The sequence below is a fragment of the Amphibalanus amphitrite genome, unplaced genomic scaffold (assembly GCF_019059575.1).
Source record: "Amphibalanus amphitrite isolate SeventyFive unplaced genomic scaffold, NRLGWU_Aamphi_draft 001555F_arrow, whole genome shotgun sequence".
Lineage (NCBI taxonomy): Eukaryota > Metazoa > Arthropoda > Thecostraca > Balanomorpha > Balanidae > Amphibalanus > Amphibalanus amphitrite.
The window spans coordinates 63,192-87,500 of NW_024883048.1; the positions used below are offsets into that span (position 1 = coordinate 63,192).

General features: G+C 47.2%; 1 long non-coding RNA gene across 1 annotated transcript; it reads left to right on the top strand.

Moving 5' to 3' along the window:
* Positions 1 to 2,775: 2,775 nt before the first annotated feature.
* On the top strand, positions 2,776 to 3,768 carry LOC122373816. Its single transcript, XR_006255112.1, has 3 exons — positions 2,776 to 2,973; positions 3,258 to 3,351; positions 3,641 to 3,768. It is a non-coding gene; the product is annotated as an uncharacterized LOC122373816 (long non-coding RNA).
* Positions 3,769 to 24,309: the final 20,541 nt, after the last annotated feature.

Below are 24,309 nucleotides of genomic sequence, written 5' to 3' on the forward strand. Positions count from 1 at the left end.
GCTGGAAAAACACCAATACGGGCGAGGGCTAGGTCATCGGTTGACTTTCCAGGTCAGGTCAATGACCCAAAAGTCTGGGAAATCGGGACCTGTTAGAAAGTCGTAAAGCGTGGCTGCTATGGGGTTTTCAGGGTGCTGATCACGAATATCATGTTAGTTTTGATCACAGATGATGTCTTCATGCATTTAAGCCAGGTCGGGTCAGGTCAGGTCAGGTCAACCAGTAAGGGTATTCGTAGTAGGTGGCAACCGCCTCTGACAGCTTCGCAACATGTTACGAGGGCACCAAAACTACTTCGTAAATGTTCATATGGCTGCTAAATTCGAATTCAGCTCCTAAAACTGGCCTAGAAACATGTAAAACTCGAAAAAGTGAACCGAGGTCATCATAGGTCAATGACCTGACCTGACTTTCCGGTGACCTTGACACCCACCCTAATACATGGAAGCAAGATCATATCCCATGTTTGAACGCTTAAAACCACGAAAAGACTGCAAACGCGCCGCTAATGCGAGCCGACATACGCCGAATCGCGATTCCGGCCAAACATGGTCTCGAAAAGTAGGTCGCAGGTCAAAGGTCATTAAGGTCAGGGTCATGACAATTTCAGGGTGGGTGTAAAATTGATTAACGCGAGGGTACTGAAAGTTTCGTCGCGATCGGCCGCTTTTTACGCGAGTTATTCGCGAAAAACCGAGGGAGGGGTCCGTTCGACCCCCCCCCCCCTCTATACGGGCGAGGGTTAAGTTGATCTCACCCGAAGAAAAAGTATACCATTCGACACGCCTGAGCTAGACAAACACGATGCTGCTAAAATCGCGGATCTGCGATCATTTTTAGCGAAGTTATTTACCAAAAACCGAACCTGTGCCTTGGGCCACTTGACCTGACCTCCGAAGTCATTGGCTGACCCTGGTCCTTAAATCGGAGACCAATCGCTGCATTTCGTAACGGCGCACACGATCGTTTCTTTCGTGAGGCTCTAGCTCAATTAGGAGCGAATCGGCGAAGGGGGTTGTTTCCTCACTTCCAACCCCCAACGTCCCCTCGGTATTCAGAAAACCTGAAGGTCCGGTGAGAGTTAAAACGTTTCTCCTGAACGAGGAAGAAATGTGAAAGTCAAAGCTCTATAGACGTCCTGTAAAAGTGGCCATAATAATAAATTCGTTAGAAATAAGATGCTTTTTAAACGACTTCCTCATATAAAATCGGGTGTTGGGACCAATCTTATAAACGCTTTAGAATGGACAGGGTGTCACTGGCTAAAGTTTGGGTGCAGAAAACGGCTATTACCTAAATGCAAAATGGTTTTCATGCATTTCAGTCAATTGTATATTGTCGGTCCCAGTGGCCGAGCTAAAAAAAATCGGTAGTGTTTTGCATCTTTTACGCCCTAAGAAACTACACCATCTATCGAAGTGGGCGGGCTTATTTGAATGGGAGGGCGCATTATGCACGAATCGTGTGCTTTCGTTTATTTTGGACTGTATTTTACCACATCCACTGCTTGTATCACTATTAATATTATCTAATGCCGTGAATACGACAGCATTCCATTTATAAGATTGGGCCAATGGAGTCGCGCCCCGCGAGCTCGGTTTTCCGCTGGGCCGCTACAGGCCAGGAAGTCGGTCTTCGCCTGAGGGCAGGACAAAGGTCAGCGAGGGAGCGAGGGGTCAGCCAGGTATCGCCCAGTGCCGAGCGAAAGCCGCTCCCTCCCCTCTCTTCCCCTCTTCTCCCCTCCCCACCTCGGTATAGATGGGGAGGGACCGAACTGCCAATGACATGCGAGCGGTCAAGGCCGCTCGCGCGGTAGCGACCCTGGCGGCCGGGTGCCGCAACTGGGATTCAGCCAAGTTACCGATTCGTCTCCTGTGGGAGAGTCAAACCAGGGGACATACTTTTTAGATATACTGTACAATGCTGATAGGTTCGCTGACGGCTGATATTTGTTTTATTTTTCATAAGCTGCAAATGACGGGCAGATGGCATATACCTGACATAAGGTTAGGAAATATTCACCTGTAGGTATTTAAAGCCTATGGCGTTGCAGATAACTAATGTGATAATGGGATTTCGGATGTCATCAAGTAGTTGCTGATTTGTACATCGCTATGCAACCATCGAACAACGTAATAATTAATTAATTACCTTCGCTTCACATCATAAGGCTCGCTCGTATTTCAAACATACATATATCCTACATCGAGCATCGTATTTGTTAGGAATCTTTAACGTTTGTTCGAAGCATGTGTGAATAGTAGGTTGAGGAGTGATGGCCTCTTGGTCCTATATACGAGAGTCAACAAGAGCTTAACATTTACTTGACCGTCTGCTGCAATTGATACATAGCACGTGAAGCGTCAGCGAAATGCATAGTCCTTTACAGATGGCAGGGGTGTCGTTTGTACAGAGGTCGCTGATGGGCACGGGTCAATGCCGCAGCCGTGGGCGGAGCCTAATGTCATATGACGTAGGAAAGCCTCTATCCAGTATGGAAAAACAGTTAACATTACGAGTCAATGACAAGTGCCACAAACATTTAAGTGACAACAAAACGTATTTGAAGAAAAAGTTTCGGCAGGTCTTGAAACAGCTATTTCCTAAATATGGTTGAAATTCTTCCGCGCATTAAAAAACAATCGCGAAAAATTAGGGTTTCAAGGGGTCTGGCGTTAACAGTAGGCGCCGTCATTCATAGTGATGCTGCTGGCCTCCGAAATGATAATGCCGCCTCTTAAAGTGAAGCAGCCGTCTATAGAAAGTGTTGGCGCCGCCTCGTCGGCGCACCGGCGCTCTCGTGTTTCTGTAAAGCGGCAGCTCTACTCAGAACCGGCTGAAGGCCGAACCTTGTGAAGGTCACGGCCGCTGCGCGGCGCTCGGCCGGCTCACGTGGGGGACGAATGCAGACGAATGGCCGGTTCGTCAGTGGTCTGTGCCTTTGTGTTTGTTTTTATGTAGAATATCAACGGGTGAGTGATATTTCGATACAGGTATTGGTTTGTATGTAGCTTGTAAGTGTGTCATTTCGATATGTGTTGATTATTAAGCAGCTTCACATGATAAAAGGAAATGGCGATGCTGCGAAGGCAATCTGGCGCTGCGCCAAATTTGTGGATAATTTTTTGTTGAGCTTGTCGATCGACCACAAACGCATATTGAGCGATAATTCTGATAGTTGTGTGTTATTTATTCGATTACGATATGGTATATCGGTACAGTTGTGATATATTTTCCTCTTTTGTGTGCATTTCAGCGTTGTGCTAATGGCGCTTATACGAGGTCGAAGTTGGTGCGACCAAGAACCCGTTTTGCACGCTGAGACTTCGCATGGGAGGCAAAACTTGTCGGTATGAACTGAACTGGGGATTTAGACTGTCATTATCTGTAAGAAATTGTATACAATCATCACTTGTCACTGCGACTGAAAGTGTTTGCATTTTTGTATTTAAAGGTGTTCCGAGATAAGATACGAAAGTTACCTAGTAAACAATATATTTGAAACGCGTCAGATAAGATATAAACAAAGGGAAATTGTATTTGTATGATAAGTAACGATTCATGATAGAAATATTGTATGACGTCATGAATGTGGTGGACATGACCGAAACTGAGATGTTTTCTTTTGTTCGTGTGCAGTTACGGCACCACGGCAGTAAATACAGCCCGTTCGACGACAACTCCCCGTCTCTGCAAACGGCGTGCGAACAGAAAGTGATGATCCCGCAACTCAATGTGACAGTGCCGCCCCTAAATCTGTTAGTAGACCCACTCAATGTAATGGTGCCGCCCTTCTAAGCATCTGAGGAGCCCCTCAATGTGATGATACCGCCCCTCAAGAAGATGATGCCGCCCCTTTCAGTATCGGTGGCGCCCCTCAATGTGATGGTGCCGCCCTCAAAGTGCCGGTGGCGCCCCTGAATGTGATGGTGCTGCTCGCAAACGAGTCGGTGGCGCCCCTCAAAATGATGCTGCCGCCCCTTAAAGTGCTGGCGCCGCCCCTTAAAGTGTCAGTGACGCCCTTCGAAGTGTCAGAGGAACCCACCAATATAATGGTGCCGCCCCTCTGGGCATCCACATAGCCCCTCATTGTGATGGAGCCGCCCCATCAAGCAGATGATGCCGCCCCTCAAGAAGATGATGCCGCCCCTGAATGTGATGGTGCTGCCCGTCAACAAGTTGGTGGCGCCCCTCAAAATGATGCTGCTGTCCCTTAAGTGTTAGTGCCGCCCCTTATAGTGTCAGTGACGCCCTTCGAAGTGTCAGAGGAACCCACCAATATAATGGTGCCGCCCCTCTAGGTATCCACATAGCCCCTCATTGTCAGGGGCGTAACTTTGTATACTTTTGGGGAGGCAGGTGCCCCCCCCCCCACTTGAAATTTTGCCACCCCAACATTCCGTTTGCCCCCCCCCCCCAACCTTGGTGGGCGCCCCCAGGCCCGAAAGGCGCCCTCACGGGCCAGCGGCGTCATAGGAGCGCGTGCGCCATCTTTCAAGGGGCGCCATCGCCTATGGAAATGGGATGCGTGAGAGGGGAACCTCTGAGGCCTTGGGGGCGCCTGCATGCGAAAGAGGGGCGCCCATGAAGTCCTCAGGGCCGCCTCAATGTAAAACACGGGCGCCTGCATGCGAAAGAGGGGCACCTTATTGGCCTCTTCTGAGGCCCTTCGGGGTGCCTCTGAGGTCTATAGTATAGGGGGCGCCCACATGAAAAAGGGGCGCCCATTAAGGCCATAATGGCGCCCCAATACGAAAGAGGGGAGACTGCATGCCAAATGGGGGCGCCTCCGAGGCCCATAGAAAGAGGAGCTTCAGTTGAAGCCCAAAGGGGCGCCTCAATGGGAATTAGAGACGCCTGTGAGGTCTATAGGGGCGCCTCTGATGCCCATGTCGAGAGAGTCGTCAGTCGTTTGTGTAACGTTCCTCAGGGATGGTGCGCCGCTTGCGGCAAGTAAAAACTTAGCTAAATAGCGTGCCCCATTGGTTAAAAAGCGCCCCTCGAGCAAAAGTGGTGCCCCTCTGACAACACGCACGTCTTATGTCATCTGTTTTGCTAATAACTAATGCCCCCGCACGCAGAGCGGCGCCCCATCCGTTTATCAATGTGCCCCTTCAGGTGGATGAAGCGCCCCTCTGGCCAATACCTTATTGGTCATATGATATATACCTTATATCATATGATACTTGTTTAGTATCCATGACAGGTTGGATGATGATGTAAATAAGAAACCAAATTATTACAAATGCATTCAAATATATTCAAAAAGACACACAAAGCTTTCGGTTCATGGAACCTTGATCACTGTGCAAATGAGTATAACAATCGCTGTAACCGTCTAAAAATTCTTTGAAATTAATCAGCCGCGTGTTTTCTTCTTCTGGTCGTCAATGGCAGCAAAATCGGTGGTAGACCAGCAGAAGAAGAAAACACGCGGCTGATTAATTTCAAAGAATTTTTAGACGGTTACAGCGATTGTTATACTCATTTGCACAGTGATCAAGGTTCCATGAACCGAAAGCTTTGTGTGTCTTTTTGAATATATTTGAATGCATTTGTAATAATTTGGTTTATTATTCACATCATCCATCATATGATACACTACATATGATTGCAAAATATGAAGTGAATGGAAAGAAAACATTTGCTCATGTATGTTCCCCTTTGCACACTGTAGCTCATAAGTATTATCAGTGGGAAAAGGGCTGTTTTACACGATGCAATTAATGATTTCTACAAACGGTTTGTATTAATTGACTTTTGGGGAACGGGTTCAACTGGTTCCGATTCCAACTTAGACCGGGTCCGACTGGTTCCAGAAATGTCCAGCCGGGTCTGGTTCGAGTCTGGTTCCCAAAATTTTCACGTTTTGCCACCTCTAGTTCAAAGCAGGAGTAATTTGTATCATTTCGTGATAACTTGATATCACCTGGTGAGCCACAGACTTCTGCATGTCTCGGTATACAGAGGTATATGGGTGACCTAAGCTTGAACGCTCTCAGCCTGGGATTAACCCGCGCCGGGCTGGTGCTCCGCGACTTCCGCGCCGGGCGGGGAGGGGGGTGTCTGGTCTAACTCGGCTTCTGGGCCACGTAGCGACACGCAGTAAGCAGCATTCGAAAGAGCGTCAAAAATAATGACTGAAACACTCCGGTCATTTTTTGGGTCAGATCAAAGGTCAGCTCGCCAGAGGTCATCAAAGGTCAAATGTAGGCCATTTCAACAATTTTGGAAATTGCAACGGCTAACTCGGGATCAGTAGAGCTACAGCGCCGCGGAAAAGCGCATTCGATAGCCCTTTTACAGACCTTTCTGATCACTGTTCTCAGATTTGACCTCAGGTCAACGGTTTAGCCTCCAGAGGGCAAAAACTGTAAAATAGCAGTTTTCACGAAAACTGTTTTTCGGCAATAACTTTTGACTCAAGAGTGTCACGACATTACTTTTGGCAGCATCATGTTTCTCTCGTCGAGACGCGTCGAATGAACTATTTGTTGACCTTGAAAGGTCATTTTTAAAATTTGACCTCAGGTCAAGGTCATAACCTGACCGAAAAGGGTCATGTTTCATATCAGTCGATCCGTATCGTCGAGCTGAATACATCTGACGTGTTTTCATCGCTCTAGCACGCCTTTATCAAAAGTTACAGCCAAAAAACTGGTGGTGACCGTTCATGACCTGAGATGACCTCAAGGGCACACAGAGGGGTCACAGGTGCATTTTTTCCAATTCAGTGTATCATGTTTACCAATAAAACGATGTTTGAGAGGGTTCTAAATACCATTCGTCCAAAAAAGGCTCATTTCAATTTTCTCCCATTGACTTATAGGTAATGGAGAGGTCGCAAAATTGACCTGACCATAGGTCACTGATATCAAAATTCCGAGATTAACATTTTATACATACTGTTACTCTTATCAATCGCTGAAAGTTTCAAGGCGATCGTTCCGTCGGTGTAGCTATGACGAGGATTGCAACTTTTTTCTGAGGTGAGGTCTTTTGACGTGACCTGGTGACCTGACCTTGAGAGCTCTGGGTCTGAAATTTGCACATGTGTAAAAAAAAGATGCATGAACAGGTGTGCCAAAAACGGCGGCGCGGAGTTTTGAGATATCTGCGAAAAACCGCAGGGGAGGTGTTCACTCCCTCCCCCCCCCCGGCCCGGCGCGGGCGGGGGGGGGGGGCAATTTTTTTTTTCGATGAGGGCAAATTTTTGCCACTGGTTTGCTTCTAGAGCACGTGCGGAAAAGATGCAGTATGAAGTGTGTTCTTAACTTAAAAGGGGAGGCGTAAAAACGTCCCTTGCTTCTGCGTGGGGTAAAGTTCTACAGATTTGTTTCTTTAATCTCGCCTTTTTATCAGTTGTTTTTTCTTTTCTTTTTGTCAATTCATCAGTTCGTCTCGTTTCTTTAGAAGAACTACCATATGCGTTGTTTAATAAGGCGTCACTACCCTGGTCCCCAATTCCACTACCCGCCCCCGGTCTCTGGTCCCCAAATTGCTTTCAAAGTGTATTTGGTTTCAAAATAATTCCGCGCTTTTGGCGCGCTATTTCAGAAACAAAACTGCAACATAACGTGCCAAAACACGACGGCACAAAAACAACGTGCTATGGTAAAAAAAAGATGCTGCCGTAAACTGAAATAAGACTTATTTCTAGACAGTCACGGGGAGGCGCCCCCATGCCCTTAAAAAGGCGCCCCTGACAGCGTTGCCCCCCCCAACGAAAACCAAAAAGTTACGCCCCTGCGCAGCAGCACTTTGCACAGTCACTACACACAATTATGACAATTAAAATAGCTTTGATCAATCAAGCAAGTCAGGACCTGGTATGCAGATTCACGAGTTCTCTCAACATCTTCAACTACCAACAATCAAGACTGAGCACCTTGTGATCTCAGTGACTCCGCAGGCCCATCTTCTGTTTTGCATTTTCAGTTTTCAATTGAAATATGAGTTCAATCTGGGAGACACATCTTGCATCATTATGTTTAAACAATCAGTAAGCTACAACTATTGGTTTTTCTTGTGAACTTCATTTCAAAAGTTGATTTGATTTTAAAAGTTGATATAATTTGCATAATGCTACAATCACGGCGCACCAAATCACAGATAACTTGATAATAACTCAGCAAAAGCCATATTCTTCAGCGAACTATGAACGCTATCTATTCCATGCTGTGTTGAATTAATTAACAATCGCCAAAATAAGTCAAAATATGACAACTCAATTAGCAGAAACTTCATAAAACTCTTATTTGTGAGGCAATGCGCAACAGAAATGCGAGGGAATATGGTAGTAATCTGCTAGCAATTGTGAAGGATTTCCCCTGTCGTTGATAAAAAACACAGGAACAAATGTTTAACGAGGAGGAAATCCCTCATTAGGAGTTGCAGGGACCATTTGATTGGCCCATTTTATTTAAATATAGGCCGAATGTTTCGATTTCAACCCCATTTATCGTAATGAGACGAATCTAATGGTTTAGTGGTACGTCTTTTGAACACATATAGGGCTTGGATTTCTCGTCAGCCTGCCTGAAACACACCATGATTTGCATGCTTTGCTATCGGTGAAGGAAAATTCTTCCGCCGTGATGACGTCACGGTAAAGGAATTCTGGAGCTCGTGAACGGGGGCTGGTTTTCGGGAAATGAAGGAAGACTTTTGGTCGTTTTTAGGTCAGATCTTGGGTCAGAGCCTTTTTGTACATTGGATCTAGAGCTTAGAATATGCTTTGAACACGAAGCTAGCATATGTATTCAAAATTATAGTATAAACAATCGCTCATGATCTTTCTTAACATTAGATGACCTAGGATGTAAATAGGGCAACCGATAATATATAGTTAACTCCGCTGGATGCTCGTTATACCGGGCATTATTCGGCCAGATTTCCCAAGGATATTTAAATTAATGCCCGAACGAAGTGAGGGTATTAATTTGCCTCTAAATAGTACCCGAACGGAGTGAGGGTACTATTTTGAAAATTGCACGAATGAAATGAGTGCTATTTTCTCATTTCATGCACGAGTTTACGAGTGCATGAAATGTAAATATCCTATGGGAAATCTGGCCGAATACTGCCCGGTATACCGAGCATCCAGCGGAGTTAACTATATTATGGCAATTTTTTGTCGTTTTGATGCTAAATCCTTATAAGATATGAATTATTTATACAAGATCGTACGATAAGGAGTCGGATTCCCTAGAATGATGCATCAGAATCAAAAGCTAACCTCGCTAGCCCGTTAAGCTTTCGTGCATTTATCATGCAATAACTTAAACATTAAACATAGGTAACACTTATCGAGATTGATTTCTTCACAAAAAAAAACTATATATAGAAGTTCAATACACCATCATTACATCTGAAGCTATGAGTGTTAAAGGGGTTTTCTTTGGGGGACGAGAATAAGAAAACGGGGCATGGAAGTATTTTGGGGGAAGAGATTAACTTCAAAGGGTATAACAGAATTTATTCCCTGTGAAGATTAGCATTGCTAGACTGTATAACATAAATTATACCGTACCTAATTAATATATTTCATTTTTTTTTCTCTCTCTCCCTCGCTTCCTCACTCTCTCTCACTCTCTCTCACTCTCTCTCACTCTCTCTCACTCCCTCTCACTCTCTCTCACTCTCTCTCTCTCCTCTCTCTCTCTCTCTCTCTCTCTCTCTCTCTCTCTCTCTCTCTCTCTCTCTCTCTCTCTCTCTCTCTCTCCCCCTCGTTCCTCCCTCGTTCAGTTGTAGCATTTGCAGCCTTTGCCATTGTTCCGTTGCTGAGATAATCTCGGTATTAAAAAACAGCATTGCTGACTATGTTGTATTTCCGTTACCGTTCTGAGTCCTCACCATCCGTGAGACTCATAGTAAAGACAGACAGCCCCAACCAGCCAGCCTCACACTGAGTGAGAACAGTCAGCCTCAGTTGAACGTGCAGTTGTTAAACGTACCATAGAACACCTTTTGATGTCCAGAAAAGGTTGGATAAAGAAACCCTTGATGTCCGGACACGAGTTGCAGCTGCTCTTGTTCTGGCGGTACCACGAGCTGGTGTCCAGCGCCGTTGGCGATCGGCTGTCCCAGCAGCTGCTCCCGTCCAGCCTGCTGGTGTCCACCACTGCTGGTGCTTGGCTGTCCCAGCAGCTGCTCCTGTCCTGGCGGTACCACGAGCTGGTGTCCAGCGCCGTTGGCGATCGGCTGTCCTAGCAGCTGCTCCTGTCCTGGCGGTACCACGAGCTGGTGTCCAGCGCCGTTGGCGATCGGCTGTCCTAGCAGCTGCTCCTGTCCTGGCGGTACCACGAGCTGGTGCCCAGCGCCGTTGGCGATCGGCTGTCCCAGCAGCTGCTCCTGTCCTGGCGGTACCACGAGCTGGTGTCCAGCGCCGTTGGCGATCGGCTGTCCCAGCAGCTGCTCCTGTCCTGGCGGTACCACGAGCTGGTGTCCAGTGCCGTTGGCGATCGGCTGTCCTAGCAGCTGCTCCTGTCCTGGCGGTACCACGAGCTGGTGTCCAGCGCCGTTGGCGATCGGCTGTCCTAGCAGCTGCTCCTGTCCTGGCGGTACCACGAGCTGGTGTCCAGCGCCGTTGGCGATCGGCTGTCCCAGCAGCTGCTCCTGTCCAGCCTGCTGGTGTCCACCGCTGCTGGTGCTCGGCTGTCCCAGCAGCTGCTCCCGTCCAGCCTGCTGGTGTCCACCGCTGCTGGTGCTCGGCTGTCGAAGCAGCTGCTCCTGTCCTGGCGGTACCACGAGCTGGTGTCCAGCGCCGTTGGTGCTTGGCTGTCCCAGCAGCTGCTCCTGTCCTGGTAGCAACATGAGCTGGTGCCCACCGCTGCTGGTGCTCGGCTGTCCAAGCAGCTGCTCCTGTCCAGCCTGCTGGTGTCCACCGCTGCTGGTGCTCGGCTGTCCCAGCAGCTGCTCCTGTCCAGCCTGCTGGTGTCCAGCACCGCTTGTGCTCGGCTGTTCCAGCAGCTGCCGCCGTTCAGGGTATACGGGCTTCGACGGGCCGAGCGGTCCGCCGCCGCCTGAGGCCATTTCCGGCGGTCTGAGTCCTCGCAGTGGTCTCGTCACATCTCTCGTCTCTTCCGTCAGCTCCTGCGCCGTACGGTGCGAAGTGTACCACTCCAGGGTTCTAGAGGACCTCAGACGAAGCCGGGCCTGGATCGCTGCGATGGGATACCCAAGCCGAAGCATGTTGGTTCCCAAGGTGTGCCGGATGCAGTGGTTTGTGTACCTTTTAGAAGTGCCAGCAGAGGCACTTATTGTCGGCATCATGCTGTCGATGGCGTTTTTCCCCTTCGGCGCGTTCACGTACCAGGAGTCACTGTCCGGCTCCTGTACCATTTGCAGAGCTGTCTTTGGCTTCTGAAGGAAAGCTGGTTGACGCTCATCCAGCTTTGACAAGTAGAGCTTCAGCGTAGTGTACAGAAAGACTCCTGCCTCCGGGTCGTCTGTTAGAGATGTGACTCGTCGGCAGGTAGAGCTTGGACCCGTGTGCTGATAGTTTTTTTCCATGAGGGATTGATCCATCCTTATCTCAGCCCTTCCGAGCGCATCCCTTCCCTCTACAAAACTGTCTTTTTTTCAGCTGGTGCCAAATTTCACGGCCACGATAGCCAAACGTCATAGACAGCATGTAGTAAACGTATTGCTGCAGCACTGTGGGGTCTTCGTAAGTCTTTTGGCTGGCGAAATACTGCCTGACGACTTCTTGGTCCGCAGGATCCATAGGCATTTTGGCAGTGCCCTCAGCCCGATTGCCCTCCAAAGCAAATCGTCTTTTAGCGGCTCTGAACTGCTCGTTTGACTTGCGGAAAGTAGGGTGTGTGGCCATATTTGGCATATCTTCCAGCATCTCTGACAGGTGACGCTGTAGCCCAGCTCGCAGAACTTGCAGCGAGCTCGGAGTAAACTGCAAGCCTTCTACTGTGTGGACTTCTCCATAGAACTTGTACAGCGTTTAATATGTTTAATATGTACAGCGTTTAATATGTTTAATATATTTAATATGTTTAATATTTATCCAATTGGCTTCAAATTTTCACGAAGCACATTTCAGCTCAAGCGCCAATTTTCGCTAATATGGTCTCTTAACAAAATATCAATTGTTAGGGTACTTGTCGTTGCCTCGTAATGTTAAAATCAGCTCCGTAAATCCGTCAGTGGAGTAGAGGCTATTCGTACGTAGGCGTGACGTCACAGGCACGTGACCATTAAGCTCCGCCCTCCCGGCGAACGGAGCGGTGACCTTGGCCGGTCAGTCGGATGCGTGGAGCCGACGGGGCAGTATAGCTGCCGGACCCAAGGCCGTATGCCGGACCGGGGCGGCTCGCATTGGACGTGGCTGCCTTGCGGTTGCCGTTGCAGTAATAACGATACAGCAGAAACTAGCGCTCGTAATTAGCGCACTAGCCTTCGTTATTGCATTTATCGCAAATTAGCCTACACCATGTCAATCAGTAAAGATATACGTACTTTAATGCTACAAGTGCAGTAAGGGCTAGTGACTGCATTTTTGCTTGATTGAACGTCATTAAAAAAAACGTTGTCAATTGACTGTGATCTGATGCATCATGCAAGACGTCGGTCAGCCTACGTCAAATTTGCAAGACATGATAAACAGGTATGTACACCGTAGCATTTAAGAAGTGTGGTTGCAATATAAAATATATTATGCTTATGCGTATGCTTGAGATGGATTCATGTGATTGCGGTGCAACATGAACACCTTTAGAACTAACCCATTTTATAATTGGCTAGATTGAGGTCACCGGACTGACTTGACCCCAGGCTTTCGTGTTGAACTGCAAATAATCAGAATACCTGTAACTAAGTAGCCTAGTGCCTCATTATTGGAGGGCTTGAAAAGTTACTTTAGTTTCACAAAAAGACGCGATTTCTTTACTATAGCCTATGCGCTTTTTTCCCTTATATTCTGCAGATGTCACATTTTTACCATGCACAATAAATCGCACATCACATTTCTGCTCCCTTCTCAACGCTTCCCGAATTACGAACACAGCTCGTGTAGCGATGTCTATCGAAAGTGCTCGCGACTCATCATCCTACTCTGTTGCTTTCTGCATAGTGATAGGTATAACAGCGTCTTCAGAGACAGCGATTGACGCAGCCAAGCATATCGAGGTGACAGAACAGTGGCACGACCTGACCATGAGATAAGCGCCAGAATGTGCATTCATTCAGATATTCAGATAGTGCATGACTCAGCTCTCTATTTAAGGTTGGTTCTGGAGAGGTTGATATCCTCATTATGATTATTCTTCATATTCTGAGCTGGATCGGTGTTGATATACCAAAAAGAGAGAAGCGGTTACCAAGTCCCCCAAATGAAGAGCAAGCTTTCGCTCAGACACTTTCTGTCGATTCCATGTATGTTTGATGTTTCCAGCGCGCAGCCCCCGTGCGACCTCCCCGCGGTGCTCCCGCCGACTGAGCCGGCATAGACCCAGCGCGGTCACGGCCAGTGGGCGGAGTTTAGTTGGCCCGGCGCAACGTGATTGGCCAGCGCTCCCATCCAATCCGCTGCGGTAGCGAACGAGCCTCTATCCGGGTGCAAAATCTTATTAGCATTACGAGCCTATGACAAGTGCTCTAAATATTGATATTTTGTTAAGAGACCATATTGGTGAAAACTGGCGCTTGAGCTGAAATGTCTATTGTCAAAATTTCAAGCCAATTAGACAAAAACTGAAGAAATTATCGCCGAAAAACAGGGTCTCATGGGGTCTGAAATACATAGTAGGTGTGTTGCAACGGAACTAGTTGTAAAGCGAAATCGACGAGGCAGTGGCTCTATTTGTCGTTTATATTCATATTTCATGTAAATTTTAGTAACGGTTGTTAAAACAAAGCTGTGTTTTTCTAACGGGTGACACTAGACATACGTGTAGGACGGGTGGTCACATTTTTGGATGAAAAGTGAAACGGTTTCGACTACATAATGTGACGATCACTGGCGGATCCAGAGGAGGGGCAGTTCCGGGGGGCATTTTACGATTTTTATTTTTTTAGACACCCACTAACACCAGTCACCACCGCTGCCGCACAGAACAGAACTGAACTGTATTGTCCCATATTGTCCCGTGATCCCGGTTAAGCGTGCGATCAAGAATCTGTCTCACCGGCCGACTCCTACTGCGACTTGCCCAGCCAGGTGACCTAGCGGTGCCGGGTCATTCGGTAACAGCCAATGATCAAAGGGCAGGTTGCGTCACAGACTAATCGGTTGTGGAGGTAGGAGCTCGTCAGCGACTCGGTTCTGGAATATTCCGAAATCGGCAGCAGAACCTTTACTTTCCGCTTATCCCGCGCCCCACTGGGGTCTGTGTATAACACGCCCTACTGGGGGGGGGGGGGCTATTCATAGACCCCATCTCCTTACTCCGAAACTACTGGGCCGATCGTCAAAATTCAAACGGCATCTAATAGCCCCGGAAAAACTGTCGAGCGAAACCAAATTTCATTGACCTCGAGGTCACCGACATCGTCACAGGTCAGGTCAAAGTAAAAATTATCGATATTTGGCTTGTTCACCTTTTGGGCTCTGTGGCTGCCGTCTTACAAGTCAGATCAGGCTGATTTTTGGTTTACACACCCGTGAACAGATGCTTTAGATACTCTGAGGGTACCAAACTTGTACTTTGATTTTCAGGTCAGGGTCAGGTCATCATAGGTCACGGAAATCTTGTCATAAGTCGGTCACGTGACACATGTTTTATGGTCCATTTAGGCCATAGATTTCGAATTCGGTGTCGCCCGTGTCAGTTGAGGCCATTTTCATCTGAATATAGCTGAGGTTAGGTCACTTTCAGGTCAAAAAAGGTCAAATTTTAAAGTTGAAATTTTTCAACAACAAAAAAAAAATGTCTATCGGATGCAGCTTGAGCTCAGGAACACGATGGTGCTGTTTATGTTGGTGTACGATGTCAAATTGGTACAGAAAAATTGATTTAAAAATTTAAAATTGTGAAATTTTTTGCTATAATGCGTATAACTTGGCCATTTTTGAAGATATCTGGCTAAAACTTGCTAGAGTAAGTAATAAGCATGTGTCCTATCATATTTATTCCGTTTTTTCGAAAAGTCCAAAACTTTTTGAAAAAAGATAAAAATACAAATTCTGAATTTTAATATGTATAATTTTCAAAGTAAACAAAATTTTGAATATTTTGAAAATTTTGAAATTCGAACATGACGTCACTCTGACGTCATTTCCGGCCGACCTATGATAGATACGAAGTTCAAATTTTGACACAAGGTGTCAAATTGATGTAGCCGAAGGTACGGTTCTCCAGGGTATTAGTCGTTGGTCGCTCGGCGAGCGGGAGGGCAACCAGTTCCGCCCCTGTATCGCGTGACCCCTTGCTCCGCCCAGTTACGCACGAGCGTACTCCACGCAGCGTAGTAGCGTGGGGAGGGGAGGGTTAGAATGGTGGCATGTGTAGAGGCTAGAACCGGTTTCCACCGCCATGCCACCGCCCAGCGACATGGAGCGGGGTCAGTGACCAGGGCGCAGGGAAAGGTCAGAGGTCAGCTTTAACGTAGAGCTTTGTGTCTCCCTCCCCTCCGTGTGTAACGACCGCACGACAGCGGCCGGCCGCCGATCAGGCTTGACATGTCAAGGTCACCCGCAGTCAACGGGCTCGGAGGGTTGGTCGAGTGCGAGTCCGTGGCTGACGACAGTCTCGACCATGTGCTATGGTGCCGATACACTAGCGTGGGTAATAAGTTTGCGTTCAGTGCATATGACTGCTGGGGCGTGTCCTCTTGATATGATGCTTTGTAACGTGTATGATACGCTTAAAACCTAGCTTGTAGTGGCCGAGAGGAGAGGGGGGAGGCGGTTGCCGCCTCCACATGTTTATTTTTGTTGATAGCTGCGAGAGCTGAAATTTGGCAAGCCTGACCTTTGATTCAAGCTGAATTTTTATGACAGCAGCTGTATTTTCACCCTCGCCCATATTGGTGTTTTGCCAGCGTCTATCGTAAAGAGGGGGAGGAGGGTCCGTTGGACCCCTTTGCCGTTCAGCCCCTAATCGAGCTAGAGCTTCGCGGAAAAAGAGCGTATTGCCCGTGACAAGAGGAGGCAGATGATACCCAATTTTAACCCTCGTCGGCACAGGGGGGGTTGATGCAACCCCCCCCTAAGGTTTTTCGCGAATAACTCGCGTAAAAAGCGGCCGATCGCAACGAAACTTTCAATACCCTCGCATTGATCAATTTTACACCTACCCTGAAAATTTTTTGACCCTGACCCAAATGACCTTTGACCTGTGACCTCTTTTCCGAGACCATGTTTGGCCGGAATCGCGATTCGGCGTATGTCGGCTCGCATTAGCCGCGGGTTTGCAAGCTTTTCGTGGTTTCAAACGTTCAAACATGTGATTTGATGTTGCTTTCATACATTAGGGCGGGTTTCAAGGTCAGCTGAAGGTCAGGTCAGGTTATTGACCTTTGGTGACCTCGGGTGACCTCGGTTCACTTTTTCGAGTTTCACATGCTTCTAGGCTAGTTTTTGGAGCTGAATTCGAATTTAGCAACCATTTGAACATTTACGAAGTAGTTTTGGTGCCTTCGTAACATGTTACGAAGCTGTCAGAGGCGGTTGACACGTATTACGAATACCCGTCACAACCCCTACCGGTTGACCAGACCCGACCTGGTCTAAATGCTTAAAGACATCATCTCTGATCAAAACTAATACGATATTCGTGATCAGCACCCCGGAAAACCTCATAGCAGCCACACTTTACGACTTTCTAACAGGTCCCAATTTTCCCGGTCTTTGGGTCATTGACCTGACCTGGAAGGTCACCCGATGACCTAGGACCTTAAAATTGGGTATCATCGGCTTCCTCTCGTGACGGGCAACACGCTCGTTTTTTCCGCGAAGCTCTAGCTCGATCAGGGGCCAAACGCGAGGGGGGTCGTACCAACCCCCCTTGTGCCGTCGAAGGACGCAAAATGGCCTGTGCCGGCGAGGGTTAAGGTCCTAGGTCATTGGTTGACAGGTCAATATAACTCAAAAGTCGGGGAATCGGGACCTGTTAGAGCTTCGTAAAGTGAAGCTGTTATAGGGTTTTGCGGGGTGCTGATCACGAAGTTCAAGTTAGTTTTAATCACAGATGATGTTTTCGTGCACTTCGGCCAGGTCGGGTCAGGTCAGGTCAGGTCAGGTCACATGTTACGAGTGAACCAAAACTACTTCTTAAATGTTCAAACGGTTTATAACTGCGAAATCAACTCCAAAATCTACCCTAGAAACATGTAGAACTCGAAAGAGTGAACAAAGGTCATCAAAGGTCAGTGACCTGACTGATCTTCACGTGACCTTGATACCCACTAGAATCCATGCGATCAACATCCTTTCACATGTTTGATCGATTAAAGCCACAAAAAGATAATAAAACGCGTTCTACTCGAAATACGCCAAAACGCGATTCCGGCCAAACATGGTCTCGGAAAACAGGTCACAAGTCAAAGGTCTTTTGAGTTAGGGTCATGCAAATTATAGGGTAGACGTAATATTGAATAACTCGAGGATACTGAAAGTTTCGCCGCAATCAGCCGCTTTTTGCGCGAGTTATTTGCGAAAAACTGAGGGTAGGAGGTCTGTTCGACACCCTCCTACAAGTGCGAAGGTTAAGGTCAGGCCGTTGACCAATGGCGTCAAAAGTGAACCTCTGTAAGGCCCCAAAATGTCGCGACGTCGCAGCACCCTTGTGCCAGGGGACTTTTCAACGGGGAATGAAGCTTATATGATCTAGTACTATCTCCCAGAGGCCTCACAAGTCACAACTTGTATGTAGCTATCTCGTATTTTTCTTAAGAGTCACCTGAAGTCAGGTCGGTCACGCAGCCTCACGATTATTATCAATTCAATTGGGAAATATGAAAACTGTTATTTTGGCGCCGGGAGCCATCTAAAGCTGTCTCAAGCGCATGAATTTGCGATTTCATACAATTTTTGCAAGCCCCAGCATTCACTTTTCCATTCTTAACCCTATTCCTGGCGGGCTCCGCCGGGACAAGAAACTGGCGAGGGGGGGGGGCCGATTCGGCCCCCCCCCCCGAGATCTCGAGAACGAAGCAAGATAGCGACAAGCGGTAAACGGCATCGGATACGCACGGCCAAGATCTACAATTTTTACTAAGGTCATTTTCAGGTCAGGTCAAAGATGACGTCACAGGGGTCGAAAAAGTCAAAATGGCGGCGCTAGATATGGAGAGAGTTTTTCTCGAATAACTTTCGAATTAGTCAAGATAGGAACAAACTAAGGGCATCGTCGTGATCCTCTCGTCAATCCGCATCGAATGATATATATGTTGACCTCGAAAGGTCAAGGTCAAAGGTTGACCTCAGGTCACGTGACCTCGAGGTCATCATGTATATCATTCGATGCGTCTTGACGAGCTGAACACAATGAGACCATCCACGCGTCTGTATCTTGTTCCTGTACGGAGTTATTGGCCAAAAACCTTTGGTGACCTTTGATGACGTCACATGACCTTACAGCTGCCCAACAGCAAAACAGACCTCAAGGTAGTGAAGGTTGATCGTATATGAAGTCATGTATGGTATATGGGGCCATTCCGACCCGTTTTAGTGGTAAAAACAGGGAGTTGATTTTTCCCCCATTGACTTATAATGGGGAGGTCGCGAAATTGACCTGACCTTAGGTCACCGATATCAAAATTCCGAGATATACAAATTGCACATACTGGTACCCTAACTAAACGCTGAAGAGAAGAAATTGATCGGTCAAAAACTCTAGCTCTGGCGTGATTGCTAACTTTTCTGAGGTAGGGTCACCAAACCGCCTCTGGTGACCTGACCTGAGGTCAGATCAACTCAAAATTTTCAGACATGTTGCGTAGAAGCCTTTTAGGAAAAGTCAGAAAATTTGAGCTTCCTAGCTCAACGCGTTTGGGAGAAATAATCAAAAAACCTCAGGGGGGCTCCTGAGGCCCCCCCCCCGCCAGGAATAGGGTTAAAGTTAGGCGACTTCATTTATGACGTCACTAAGGTCACAGGAGATTTCACCAAAAAGTCCCGATCAAATTGAGCTAGCGAGTCGGGAAGCCACCAGTGGACTTGTAAGGACCTACCGCATCGAAGAAGCGATATGACCTCCTTGAGTCAGCCTCGTGGCCTGAGTGGCTCTGCCCTGACATGACCTGAGGTAAACACCTTAAATTGACCTCAACAAAAACAAAGCGTAAACTATTCGACGCGTTTGAGCATGCAAAACTCTTGGCTCTGTAACCACTTAAGGTGAAACTGTTTACCAAAAACCGATCCCGCGACTTCGAGCACTTATACTGACCTCAGAGTTTATCGGTGGACCTGAGACATTCAACTCGGGTACCAGTTACTGCATCTCATACGACGCACGCGCTCAGTTTTATCCGCAAGGCGCTAGCTCAATTAGGGGCAAAAAGACGGAGAGGGGTCGTAATCGCCCCCCCCCCCCTCGGGCGGGGTATATGCAGAAAACCCAAAATTCCGTTGAAGGTTAAGCACTGAAGTGATATATTATGATGCGAGAACTGAGAAGGTATAGGGGAAGGAGGGTGAATTGCGCCACCTTAAGGAAAAACGCTAATTGTAAGAAAACCGCTAGAGATATAAGCATGCATTGGTGACCATTTCAAAGAGGAACTCATTGGCTAGGATTTAAGAGCCTCCCGATCAATTAAGAATGTTTCGTTTGCTTCTGACAGCTGCTTTTTCAGAAACATGTAAAAGGGCGCATTTGCCAACAACTGCTGTAAATTGCGCCAGGGGGATGGCGCAATTAGAACCCAATTGCGCCCTATACTTTAACATGGCTAAGCGAATAAGACGGAATGCATACACCCCGGCGGTCTAATGTCATTGCGGCTTACTTTAACATTCATAATGTTATTCACGCTGGTTAAATAATAAATGCAGGTGTAAATCGCGATGTTTTTTTGCCCAGGTAGGTAACTTTACATGTGTTCGTACGCTTGTAAAAGTGCAACGAAAACGTTTACTGTAACCGACGAGATATATGTGAACGTATGCGCCTATACGATTACATTTTCAATCGTTTCTCTCAAAATTAATAATTTTTATTGTTTCGACAGCTTTATGACATCAGTTTCTGCTTTTTTATCATAGCTGTCACCTCTCACGCCTGAGACCATGTTGAAAATGTCGTATTTTGTCAATTACACCACAAGTTCGTAGCCTAAATGGCAGCTGCATTATAAGTTTGACGAGAGAAATAATTTGCGGACTGACGACAGCGGGTTGCTCCCCTGCCTGACATTAAACTCCTTCTTTATTGCAATCAGTTAATGATGCATTCATGCTGTCGTGATACAATAGCTACACCATTATTCTATTTGCGCCCCCTGGCGCAATTGCCATGGGTGCAATTAAAATTGAGGTACTTTTTAATAAAAGCGTGGAAGTTATCATAAAGATGTTGAAGGAAGTTAACTGTTTTAGTGAAATATAATAAAAAAGGGTTTTTCTTTCTAAATATCACTCTGAAAATCACACAAATATCACACATTTTTATAGCCAACGGTTCAAAATACTGCAAAAAAGCTAAGAAAACGCCGTAACATCTTTGATGGCGTAATGAGCATTGCTGATTGGCTTCATCGGGGAGCTTGGGCCATAAAAGGAACTATCCAGTGGGGAAAATAATGTTTTCGAAAACAAAATTCTAAACATGCCATTGAATCCGTGGGAATGTTGGTGGGCGCAATTGGTTAGGAGGGCGCAATACACACACTTTCCCCTAGGCAAAAACAAGTATGCACACGAGCGGATGTGAATTAAACTGTGTTTGAGGTATGCCTTTTTTATTATACATTCGATTTGCTTTAGTTATTGGTAAGAACAGATACAACCAAGAAGAGCGCCCCTGAAGAAAAGGTGGCGCACCGGACGGGTGCGATTTTAAGGTCCAAGGTCAGTCGGGGACCTCTAAGTTCGGATCAAGCGCTGCATGTTAGGGTTAAAACTTAATAAAAAAATGGGAGCAAACAAGCATCCCGATTTTGGCAGCATCGTCATGCTTTGTCACGGCACTCATCCACTCCCTCGGCCGAAATATTAGTTCCTTTTTGTATGAGTTCTGGCATGATCCCGCGCTGCATGTTGTTTGCCATGAAAAAAAGCATGTTCAGCTACGTTCTACGCAGTACGCACTAACCTAACCAACATCCCATCATCCACCACTAGCCACCATCCCGTTCTGTGATCCGTTCCACCCCACACGAATCAGCCGAGATACTAGTCAGTCGGGCTAGCGCTATCCTCCCCTCCCTTCCTGACTGCACAGCGCTAAAACCCAGAGCCGAGACTTCCCGAGCGCGACCTCTGACCCCACGCGGTCCGAAGGGTCGGCCGATGCCTAAGGGCGCGCCGCGCGCCGGCCACCCGGATAGCCTCTGCCGAGTCTCCCTTCCATACACCGTTTACTACGCGCTCGATTCATTCATGATTCTGTGTTTCCGCGTCCCTCTCGCTAGGTGGCACCATGGATGTCATAGGCGATTCCAGGAAGATTGCGGCCAGAATACCCCAAACGGCAGAAAATGAGGTTTTTGGTGGATATCTCGGAAAGTATTTGGCATACAACGATGAAATTTCACAGTCTCGTGGTAAATGTGCATACACATAATCCGGGTTGATACTTATGCATTTAAACATTATATAGGACCAGATATGTCCGAAAAAGCAAAACCAACAAGACTTTTACTGGAGAGCCGTACCTACTGAAAGTTTGGCGGCGATACGTCAAGCGGTTTAGAAGTTATTGCAGAAAAACGGGACGGGGGCTATGAATAGCCCCCCCCCCCCCAGTGGGGCGCGGGTTATGTCTACACATTTATGGTGATCACTGGCGGTTCCAGAAAGATGGTCTTAAACGTTGCGGGAGACATAATCCCAAAAAAGTTTTCCAAAAACCTTTCGGATTTTGATTCCAATCCTTACACACGGTTGTGCAATCTAAAACAAGTATTTGATTATAAAAGTTGTTCAGTTTTCGTTTCGTTCTCAAAATAAGTAAATATTTGTCGCTTTCGGGCGCTGCGTGGATGGCGGAGCGATTTTGGGCGCCCCCCCCTCTCTGGATCCGCCAGTGATCGTAACGTTATGTAGTCGAATCCGGTTAATTCACTGTGTCTATCCTAAATGTGACCACCCGTCTTATGTCTAGTGTCACTCGTTAGAAAAACACAGCTTTGTTTCAACAACCGTTGCTAAAATTTACATAAAAGTTGAATATAACCGACAAATAGAGCCACTGCCTCGTCGATTTCGCATTACAACTAGTTCCGTTGCAACACACCTAGTTCCGTTGCAAAGTAACTAGGTAGTTTGCATCCTAACTAGTTAGTTTGCAAACTAACTGGACAGTCAATTAGTTTGCAACGGAACTAGTTTCGTTGCAAACTACCTGGCCGGTCAGGTAGTTTGCAACGAAACTAGTTGCATTGGAAACTAACGGATTTCGCATACTAACTGTAACAGCTACACCGACTGAGCGATCACTTTGAAACTTTCAGTACTTGCTTAGGGTAACCGTATGTATAAAATGGGTAGCTCGGATTTTTTTATATCTGTGACCTAAGGTCAGGTCAATTTTGCGACTGCTCCATTATCCGTCAATGGGAGAAAATTGAAATGCGCCTCTTTTGGACGAATGTCGATCTACACCCTCTCAAACATCGGTTCATAGGAAAACATGACACACTGAATCGGAAAATTGCACCTGTGACCTCTTTGTGTGCCCCTGAGGTCATCTCAGATCATGAAGGGTATTCAGCGGGTATTGAGACGGGACAGCCTGAGTACCTGTACAACACCATTGGACCGAGAGCGGACCAAAGGCATGCCCATGCAACACGACAGTCGGGGCTAATCACATGCCCCAACATTCGTACCGAAGCTGGAAGGAGGAGAATGTGTTTTCGGGGAGTGAGATTACTGAACAGTGTGCAAGCTGTTCCCGGCGAGCCTGGGTTCCGCCGTACTGTCAGGCGGCTCGTGAGATCGGCTGACGCGCTGTGAGCAGTTGGTGTATGTATGATGGGTTTGTGTGTTTAGTGTAAATGTGTCCTCATTGTGTCCGCATTGTAACTGACGTAGAAGAATGAAAAGCCATATTGTATGGATTTCTTTTGAATACATCTGTATCTGTATCTGTATCAGCAGTTTTTTGACAACTTTTGACAGAGACGTGCTCGAGCGGTGAAAACACTAAACCGTTGATCTGAGGTCGAATTTGAGGACATGCTGGCGAAAGAGCGTTAAAAGAGCTATCGAATGCGCTTTTCCCCGGCGCTGTAGCTCTATTGGTTCCCGGAATCCCGAGTTAGCCGTCGGTTGTTGGAAATCGTTGAAATCGACAAAATTTGACTTTTGCTGACCTCTGGTGACCTGACCTTTGCCCTCACCTTAAAAATGTTTCCTCTTTATTTTTGACACTCTTTCGATTGCCGCTTATCGCGTGTCGCTACGTGGCCCAGGAGCCGAGTTAGACGGAGGGCTCCCGTTAGCAACCATTTGAACATTTACGAAGTATTTTTGGTGCCTTCGTAACATGTTACGAAGCTGTCAGAGGAGGTTGCCACCTACTACGAATACCCGGCAAAACCCTTACTGGTTGACCTGACCTGACCTGACCCGACCTGACCCGACCTGATCTAAATGCATGAAGACATCATCCATGATCATAACTAACATGATATTCGTGATCAGCACCCCGAAAAAACCATAGCCACCCTTTACGACGTTCTAACAGCCAACGTCCCGATTTTCCCGACTTTTGGGCCCATGACCTGACCTGGAAGGTCAGCCGATGACCTAGGACCTTAACCCTCGCCGACACAGGGGGGTTGATGCAACCCCCCTAAGGTTTTTCGCAAATAACTCGCGTAAAAAGCGGCCGATCGCGATGAAACTTTCAGTACCCTCGCATTGATCAATTTTACACCTACCCTGAAAATTTCATCACCCTGACCCCAATGACCTTTGCCCTGTGACCTCTTTTCCGTGACCATGTTTGGCCGAAATCGCGATTCGGCGTATGTCGGCTCGCATTAGCCGCGTGTTTGCAAGCTTTTCGTGGTTTCGAACGTTCAAACATGTGATTTGATGTTGCTCCCATACATAAGGGTGGGTGTCAAGGTCACCTGAAGGTCAGGTCAGGTCATTGACCTTTGGTGACCTCGGGTGACCTCGGTTCACTTTTTCGAGTTTTTTTCATGTTCAAGGCTAGTTTTTTAGCTGAATTCGAATT